Raw genomic sequence first — 10,267 nt, 5'->3', positions numbered from 1 at the left:
AGTTGGCAGGAGGGGGAGGGGCAACCGTGAGCCATTACTGAGAGGGGCCTCTGCAGGCCTGGAGCTAGGCTCATGGGGGCAGAGGAAGGCAAGGGCCAGCAGGCCAGAGAAGAAACCAGAAAGTGGTAGCTCTAGTCCCACCAGGGTTAAAGGAAATGGTGCCTGTTATAAGGCAGGTCCCCTGGGATACTGGGTGGAGCAGAGGCTAAGAGCAGACGCTGGTGAGAGCTGCCAGACTTTCTCCTGGTGACCTCAGGCAAGTCATTTAACTTCCAGTGGCTCATTCTTCTTAGCCATGACCTGTTGCACTAAGGGCACCCCCTAGGAAGTGTTTTGTGAAGCATAAGTGAATCAGTGGCTGGAAAGAGCACATTCTTTATCTGCACTAGAAGGTAGAGAAGCTTCTGGAAAACTCATTCTATGAAATAAAAACCCAAGGCCCCAAGGAAAAGGTATTTGAAGAGACATTTGAGTTCTACCATGACTGATCACTGTGAGTCTCTTTTGTGCCACGCATCAGGCCAGATACAGGGATATAGCAATAAACAAAACATCGTCCTTCGTGGAATGCTCCGTACAGGCCAACGGAAGGGGGGATGGGGCTTCTGGCAGAGGCGGAGTGTGAGTTGGGGATATCGTAAGTGCACACAAGTGTCAGGCTTGGAATACACGCCTCTCGTTTCTCTGCCAAATGCCACTAACCTGACCAACACCCGGTCTGTTCTTTAGAATTCTGGGTATTCTGGCTGGAGAATGCAGGAAAGACTCAGGCTTGGGTCCTTAACTCAGCAGCATGACCCGACATACAGAGTGGTGTGTGGGAGGCAGAGGGATATGTGGGCAGCAGAAGGACTCCAGGGTTTGGAGTTGGTGAGTTTTGAGTTCAACTCACTCCAACTCCACATTCAACCGTCTGCACTGTTGGTTCTGCTTTTCTCCCCATCCCTTCATTCTCCCCACTCTCAGCCCCTGCAGACTGTAGCCCCCCCCCCCTTCCTGTTGGGTCAGCCAATGAGAGGCAGGAAGGCAGGCGAGGAGAGTGGTTGAGGTATTTCTTCCCTCCTTCTGCTCACCTGGGCTCCCCCTGATAACACTATTCCTTCCCCTTGTTCTCTCTGCCAGCCTGGTACTGGCTTCCTGCTATTTTTAGTCCCTGGTGTTCATCATCCCTTGTGGATTCTCTTACCGCTGAGTCTGCAGGTCTGTAAATAGTCCCCTTCTTTAAGTTCCCCTGAACTAGGGGCACCTGGGTGGCTCAGTCATTAAGCACCTGCCTTCAGCTCAGGTCATGATCTCAGGGATTGAGCTCAATCCTGGGATTGAGCGCTGCATCGGGTTCCCTGTTCAGCAGGGAGTCTGCTTCTCCCTCTCCCTTTGTCCTACTCTTACTTTGGGCACGTGTTTTCTCTCTCTCAAATAAATAAATAAAATCGAAAAAAAAGAAGTTCTCCTGAGCGAAACCCTTTTGACGGGAATTCTGTTTTATCCTGGCTCTTCTGCCAATAGGCGAATCTTACTACTTATTTCACTAAGTTACTCCGTCTCCCTAAGCTGAAATCTTTCACCTGTAAAATGTACTAACCCTACTGCAGGTGGAGAAAGTTCCATGAGGATGTGTGCCTGACAGAATGTGGCGCCTGGCACACAGAAGACCCCAACGTAAGTTACCTCCCGGACCTTACCTGCTTCAGGCTGTACTGCCAAGAGTAGCCGGTTGATTTTTCTTTCGGGATTTGCTGGCTGGAAGCAAAAGGTCTTTGCGAGGAGGTAGGGACAGAAAGGATTAGTAAATGATTACTTTTTTATACTTTGTTTGCTATCTTTCAAATCACAGTGGTTGTAACATATGCAGGGAGATACTACAAAGGTATGCAGACAAAACGCATCATTACGTCTGTACCGGCCCCTTTTCTTGCCCAGCTCCGCCCACCGCGTGACCAAGGTTAACTGTATGTTCTTCCGCACCCTTCATCTGGGTCACACAACTACATGCGAGCATGCCTAAACCACGTGACTTTATCTGGCGAAGGCATTTTGCAACTGGCTGTGCGGGATCTCATGCCTACTCTGACAATCCTCTCCAGCCTGCCCCGGAGTCAGCAATCTCAGCCTCGCCATTCCCCCAGGACCCTCCCTCCCCACCCACAACATCACATTCCCCCCCCCCCCAGGCAAAGGTCACCCCTGGCTGACCAGCTGAGCTGCCGTAGCAGGTGGGGGTGTGTGTTGTTGGTCATAGATCTGAGATTCCAATCCCACAACTGCTTCCCCGCAGCCTGGCTACCCCTCTCCCATGTTCAGAGTAAGTGGCCCACCATTTGCCCTCCGGGAAGGTCACCCTTTGCCTGTCCTTAAGGTGCCTGCAGAGGTGCACCTCCTGATTTTCCAGGCTCTGTCCCACGCCGTGGCATGTCTGCTCGGTACAGAATGCCAGTCCACACACTTGACACTCGAAGATGAATACTCAGAGTTGGAAGACTTCCTTGTTGGATTGAACCTGCTGGGGGTTAGGAGCGTGTGTACATTTTTTGTTTGGCTTTTGGCACAGAGAGACTGAGGCCATCGGATTGCATATCTGAACCCCCAGGCAGAGCAAGGACCTAGGGGGTGGGCAGAAATTTCCAGGCACCCACACAGGGACTGCCAAGCCTTGAACTTCTGCAGCCGGAGCGAAACTTGCCCATTATTTTTGTGCCTATTCCCACCTAGAGCTTCTCCAATCTCTTTTGTGACTTTCTTTTCTAAAGGACTGACCCCTGGGGATCCCAGGAGGGCTTGGAGAAGCTAAGAGGGTGGGGGAAGGGAGGTGGAGATACATCGGTGTAAATTCCTGCCAGCAGCCCCCTCCCCTCCCTAACCCACCTCTTTCTTTTTTTTTTCTTTTTTTTTTTAATTTTTTTTTAATTTTTTTTTAAATTTATTTATTTGACGGAGAGAGAGATCACAAGCAGGCAGAGAGGCAGGCAGAGAGAAGGAAGCAGGCTCCCTGTGGAGCAGAGAGCCCGATGCGGGGCTCGATCCCAGGACCCTGAGATCATGACCTGAGCCGAAGGCAGCGGCCCAATCCACTGAGCCACCCAGGCGCCCCAACCCACCTCTTTCTCTTCTTCTATCCCTCACAGCCTTGACAGGCAAGGAAACTGAGGCTTGTGGAGTTTACAGCCTAAGCAAGCTCATTCAGTTGGAGAGTGGCGGAACTGGCTCCCCCCCCACCCCAGCTCTGACGTCTAACCACTGCGGAGATGTCTGCTGGCTCTTCTCTCGCTGGTGACTCCTGCACACGGGGAACTTCTGCTTCTGGTTGGTTCTTCCTGGGAGCACCCCTCGGGCAGGAGGATTGCTCAGCAAGTACCAGTGGGTGGACACACACGGGGATCTCTCTTGCCATTATAAAAATCCAAGGATTGGGTTGGGGGTACTGAGTCTCAGAAGTACCTTTGGACCCTATTCCTGTGATCCTGGATCAGGGCCCTAGAATTCAGATTCCCAAACAAAGGCAAGGCCTATCATTAACAGCCTCCCTCAGAACTGACCCAACTCACCTGTGGCTCTGAGGAGCCAGAGGGAGGCTGGTGAGGGGGGACACTGCCTATACTTGCCCGGGGCCCTCTGTTTTGGGTTAGCTCAGAACCCCTTGGCAGTCGGGCTCAGAGAGGTCCATGGTTGCCCTCCCATATGGGCTGGCCAGAGGAGACACTGTCTCATTGGAGTTTGGGCCAAGACTGGCGAAAGGGGCTCTAGTCAAGCAACTGGTCTCACCCAGCCCCAGCCCAGAGTTTTAGAGAAACACTTAGGACGGGACCAAGGGAAGGGGAATAGCCACTCCTCCTTCCATGTAGCACGAAAAGAGGGATCAGATGACAAGGGGGAGAGGCCAGCGGATCAAAAACCACAGCTGGCCCGTCTTGAGACACCAGATGTCCTGGCACCCAGTAGTAACCTCGGGTTCTCTCCCCCCCCCCACCGTAACAGCTTTATTGAGATATAATTCACATATCATAGATTTACCCATTTATCATAGGTACCGTTCAGAGCTCACAAGGTGGCAGGGCGGTAACCTTCCCAGGCTGCTGGGCCTGAGCCTTGCGGAGGTGCTGAGCCTGCCCCAATGTCCCACCCAGGTGCCAGGTGTCAGCCTGTCTCCCCTCCCCCCCAACCCCGGGGTGCCAGGTGTATGATGATAAAGACTATAGGAAAACTCAATTTGTAGGTTATCAGAAAGAGGTGAATGAAAACTTTGGCGACGATTTGCTAGCTGAGCACCTCCTGAGTGAAGCTGCAAGTCCTGTGATCACGTGTGACAGCAGCAGGGCGGCTCTCGGCCACCTGAAAGTGTATATAAACCCAGACAAAGAGACATATATTCACAGAGATACATTCACAGAGCGGTGCAACCGTTAGCACAATCAGCTTTAGAACATTGCAGAAGAATCCCTGTACTCTTTCACAGTCACCCCCTGTCTCCCACCACCCCCCTCCCCCCAGCTCTGGGCAACCACTCATTTACACTTTTTAAAAAAAGATCTGATTTTTTTTATTTATTTATTTATTTATTTATTTATTTATTGAGAGGGAGAGTGCGCCTGAGCAGGGGGAGGGGCAGAGCGGGAGGGAGAAGCAGGCTCCCCGCTGAGCAGTCAGCCCTACTCAGGACTCAGGGATCAGGACCTGAGTTGAAGGCAGACACTTCACTGAGCCACCCAAGCGACTCTACACTTTTTCTCTGTAGATTCATTTGCCTATTCTGGACACGTGCCCTAAGTAAATTATACAATATGTGGTCCTTGGTGTCTGACTTCTTTCACCCAGCTTGTTTTCAAGGATCCTCGGTGTCATGTATCATGTCATCCCTTGGTCCTGCCACCTGATAGTTCATCGTAGGTATATACCGTATTTTAGTTATCCACTCATCAGCTGATAGCCATTTGGGTTGTTTCCACTTTGGGGCTATTGTGAATAACGCTGCTATGAATATTCATGTGGGAGTTTTTGTGCGGACAATCGCATTCCTTTATTTTGGGTGAATGCCAAGGACTGGTATTGTTGCATCGTGTGATAACTCTGTCTTTAACCTTTCGAGGAACTGCCAAACTGCTTTCCTAAGTGGCTGCTCTGTTTTACCTTTCCACCAGCGATATATGAGGCTTCCAATTCCTCCACTTCCTCTACAACACTCATTACGATCTGACTTTTTTATTGTTTCCATCCTAGTGGGTGTAGAGCGGTACCTCATTGTGGTTTTGATTTGCATTTTCCTAATGACTCATGATGTGGGGCATCTTTTCATGTGCTTGTTAGTCATTTATATGACGTCTCTGGAGAAACATCTACTCGAATCCTTTTCCCAGGTTAAACTGAGTTGTCTTTTTATTATTTAGTTCTAAGTGTTTATATATTATAGATAGGAGTCACTTATCAGGTATATGGCTAGCCAGTATTTCTTCCATTCTGTGGGTTCTCTTTTTTGATAGTGTCCTTTGCAGCACCAAAGTTTTCAATTTTGATGAAGTCCAATTTATCTTTTTTTTTTTCTTTTGTAGCACACTTTAGGTGTCATAGTTCGGGAAGCATTGCCTAATCCAAAGTTAGGAAGATTCATCCCTCTGTTTTCTTATGAGACTTTTGTAGTATTAGCTCTTACATATATGTGTCTTTGATCCATGAGTTAATTTTTGTATACAGTGTGAGATATAGTCGTGTTGTTAGGTGTATATGTATTTATAATTGTCACCTCTTAGATGGATTCACTTTTATCATTATAAAATGTACTTCTGAGACAAATAATATATGTCTGGTATAACACAGCCAAATGTAGTCAATAATATTGTAACAACTTTGTACAGTGACAGATGGTCTTTAGACTTATTGTGGTGACCATCTCATAATACAAATAAACATGGAATCACCATGTTTTATGCCTGAACCTAATACAATATTGTGTTCCAATTGTTCTCTTTCAATTAAAAAAATAACATGATGATGACATATATTAGAAATCCACTAGTTTGGGGCGCCTGGGTGGCTCAGTGGATTAAGCCGCTGCCTTCGGCTCAGGTCATGATCTCAGAGTCCTGGGATCGAGCCCCGCATCGGGCTCTCTGCTCTGCGGGGAGCCTGCTTCCTCCTCTCTCTCTGCCTGCCTCTCTGCCTACTTGTGATCTCTCTCTCTCTGTCAAATAGATAAATAAAATCTTTAAAAAAAAAAAAAGAAATCCACTAGTTAATTTAAATTCACATTTATTATCTATATTAAACATAAATTCAATTTTGTTCTTTACACATTAAAAAAATGGATGGGATTTGAAATTAGTATAGCTTCTCCAGTTTTCTTATGGTTGCTGTTTGCATGACATCTTTTCCTGTCCTTTTACTTTACATCTATTTGTACATCATTAAATCTAAAATTTGTCTCCTATAGACAGCATATTGTTGGATCTTGTGGTTTTTTTAAATTTTTTATTTATTTCTTATTTTTTATAAGCATATAATGTATTTTTATCCCCAGGGGTACAGGTCTGTGAATCGCCAGGTTTACACACTTCACAGCACTCACCATAGCACTGGATCTTGTTTTTTAATTTGGTCTGGTGATCTCTGCCTTTTGATTGGATTGTTTAATCCATTCATATTATTATTATAGTTGTATTTGCCATTTTACTATTGTTCTAATGATCTCATGTCTTTTTTGTTCTATGACTCCCAGACTGCTTTCTTTTACATTGTGAATATTTTCTAATACAAAATTTAAATACCTCCTTGAATGATTTTTTAAATTGTTTTTTAAAAAGATTTTAATTATTTATTTTGAGAAAGAGAGGGACCGAGACGGACCAAGCACGGGGAGGGGCAAAGAGAGAAAGGGAAAGGCAGAGGGATGGAGAGGGACAAACAGACTCCCCACTGAGCAGGGAGCCAGACACGGGGCTTGGTCCCAGGACCCTGAGATCATGACCTGAGCTGAAGTCAGATACTTAACCGACTGAGCCACCCAGGCGCCCTTACTATTTTTAAGTTATTTTCTTAGTGGTTGCTCTAGGCTAAGCTGTAGACAGCTTACTATACTGTCCTCCTGTTCCATCCAGGTAGGCTGTCCCCAGGAAAGGTCCTGGACAGAGTGTGTGGGCAGAAAAGTTACCTAGGGAAGGATGGCCTTGGACAAGGGATGCCGCCTGCAGGAGGACTGAGGCACTGAGATGGCCACACGGTGGCCCTAGTGAGCAATACGGAGGCAGCAGCTTTGACGGAGCACTTGGTGGGGGCTACTACACAGGCCTCGGGATCACCTAAGATTTTATGAGTCAGATGTTCAGGCCCAGGAAACACGTGTCCTAGGGTCTGGGCGCAGCCCATTGGTAGCCCTGTGGTCAGGCCCCCTGGCAACTGCCCTCGCTGCTCCTTCTTGCACCTCAAATACACCCCAGTCTAACCCTTGAGCTGGTCCACATTTCCTCCTGTCCCCAGGAACCAACAGGCTGTGAGGGCAGGGTTCGGTGGAAATGGTAGCTATCCTCTGCCCTTTCCCTAGAATATCCTAAAATTCAAAGCCTGAGTAGAGCCAGGCTGGAGGGCAGACCCAGGGAGGACACCTGGAGTGGGAGATCTGAATTCGAGGAAGTGTGAGGAGCCAGCGGACAGCTGCTGAAGGCTTCTGCCTTTCTGGTTCAACCAGCAGCCCTGCTAAGAGAGCAAAGCGTGCCTGTCAGCACATCTGGAAATCTCTGGGAATAGACTTGGGATCAGAGAGCACGTGGAACGCAGAACAAGGTGAAGACCAGGGTCACCCATACACCAGGGATTGGCTCACTCACTGGGGCTAGGGCTCCCTGCCCCCACTCACACACCTGTGGGTACCCAGACCTAGGGCTTTGGAGGTCAGAATTCATCTCCTGTCTGGGGTAGGGGCAAAGCTGAAGCATAATGAGGAGTGTTCTGCCCTTGAACCCCCATCCCAGGCCCCCCTGCCCCTCATCCCAGTTGACTCCCAGTATCAGGGTTCGCTGCCTTTCCAGCTCCAGTCCAAGGTAGAAGTGGGGGACATAATGTCTGAGGACCCCAGGAGAGACTTCTCAGAAGGGGTCCTGCCGTAGGCCCTCTTACAGTCCCCCCTAACCCTCACCCCCCACCCCAGCACTGGTTCTTAGACCCCAGAGACTGAACCCCCATGAGATCATCCCTATGAGATTTGGGGCTCCCCACCTCTCTGCCTCTGCACCCTTGGACCCACACAATAGCCTTCACCAAACACCCACCCCAAGTGAAGCAGGCGCAGGGTGTGTGTCTAGGACACAGAACACATACATACGAGTGTGCGCCTGCCCAGCACAGGGCCAGGCCCCTCCGGAAGGGAGAGCCTCCTCCACCCCATCAGTGGCCACCAGCCCTACCTCCCAGGGTACTCAGAGAACACTCGAGGTCCCAAGGCCAAGCTCGGCTCCTCCCACCAGGAGGCTTGCACTGGGGAGCATGGTAGCTGCTGTGCAGGGATACATACTGCAGTAATCAGGGTGACGGGTCCTTCGGTCTCCACCCTGCGGTCCCTCCCCTCCCCTGCAGCAGCCACATCTAACCGAGCCCTGAAGCCAGCCCTGAGGGACCCAGATGGAGGAGGTGAAAGTTTGGGGGCACGGGTGGGGGGTTGAGGGGTAGGGGAGGGAGGGAGGGGGTAGGGGTTGGGGGTAGGGGCTGGGCAGCCCCATGAGTGTGTTTCCAGTGAGAGGGAGGAGCCAGGCCTCACCAGCAGGACGCTGTAGGCTCCCTCGTGCCTGATGGCACCTGTGACCTTGCCATGGCCTCTGTTTCTCTAGCTCAGAGTCCTTTCTAGGCCTCGAAGTGGGTCCTTAGGAAACATCTAGACCTTCAAGGTCTAGATGGGTGAAATCCTGGGGAAAATGATCTATCTTGTTCTCAGTGGCCAGTGGGAACCGGCCTCTTCCTATTCTACTGTCATTCTTCCGTTCTCAAATTCGTCATTCATTGACTCACCCGTTCATTCAGGAGCTCCCATCCCAGAGAGGAGCTGGGATGCTTGCCTTTCGCCAGGGGGAGAAGCCCGGGGTGACTGTGGGCGCCAGGGTGTGCCCCTATTCCCCCATCGGATCCCTCTCTTCCTGGTTTCTCTCGGCTTGCCACCCCTCCCCTTCCAACCTCAGCTTTCCTCCCTGCTGCAAAGAGGCTCACTTCCTCAGCCTGCGTGCCCCCAGCTCCCTAGGCCTCTGGATTCTGGGTGGATTTGGCTAATGGGAGGCATGGACAAGAGATGGGGGCAGGGATAGGGAACAGACTGCGCCCCTCACCTTGCGATGGTCACAGGTCCCAGAGGGTGTCCCTCAGAGGCTGATAATTGCTCCCCCCTGACGCTACGCCTTGGGTGCCTGGACACTGCCCCCCTGGCTTTTGTGACCCTGTTCACACCTCTGTGAACTTGCCTGCATTTGATGGCGCCTGTGTCCTACCAGGACCCTGAAGTGTACACCTGTCACCTGGAGCCACTCATTGGGGGGAGGCGGGGACCCTTTTTCTGGTGCCCTGGGACAGTCGGGAAGCTTGATAGAAGTCAGAAAATGGCCAGCCTCCTGAGAGCTGAGAGGAGGTCCGGAGAGGGGCAGCAGGGTCCCCAAGGAGGTGGGCTGGAGGGAGGGAGAAACAGAGAGCATGGGGGCAGGCACTGTGCCGCCTGTCTGTGAAGGATGCGTTCTTTCTCTTTGCTTTGCTTTTTGTAGTTACTTAGAATTATTTTTTATAATTTTTTATTTTTTTATTAACATATAAGTATTAGCCCCAGGGGTACAAGTCTGTGAATCGCCAGGTTTACACACTTCACAGCACTCACCATAGCACATACCTTCCCCATAACCCACCACCCTCTCCCTACTCCCCGCCCCTGTTACTTAGAATTTTTGTTAGATTTATTTAACACGTTTTCTAAGACCTATTTATCAGACATCGGTCTTTGTTTGCCTGGAAAAGAAATTAAAAATTCAATAAATATGTTAAGCTATCCCCCAAACTTCTTGACATTTAGTATTTGGCTCTTCTGAATCACTTTTAAAATTTTTATTTGTCATTTCCATGCAATAAAACTCACTCTTTTTAGTGCACCCACCACCGTTCGTCTTCCCACCAGTAAAAGCTGCTCCTTTGTGGTCAGTCTCTCCCTGCCCCCTACCCTCTGGTCTGTTCTCTGATTCTCCAGTTGTTGTTGTTTTTTTAAGATTTTATTTTTTTATTTGACAGAGAGAGACACAGTGAGAAAGGGAACACGAGCAGG

Source organism: Meles meles, chromosome 10, assembly GCF_922984935.1.
Source record: "Meles meles chromosome 10, mMelMel3.1 paternal haplotype, whole genome shotgun sequence".
Lineage (NCBI taxonomy): Eukaryota > Metazoa > Chordata > Mammalia > Carnivora > Mustelidae > Meles > Meles meles.
The sequence above is the reverse complement of the archived record's forward strand: the minus strand, read 5'-3'. Positions refer to the sequence as shown.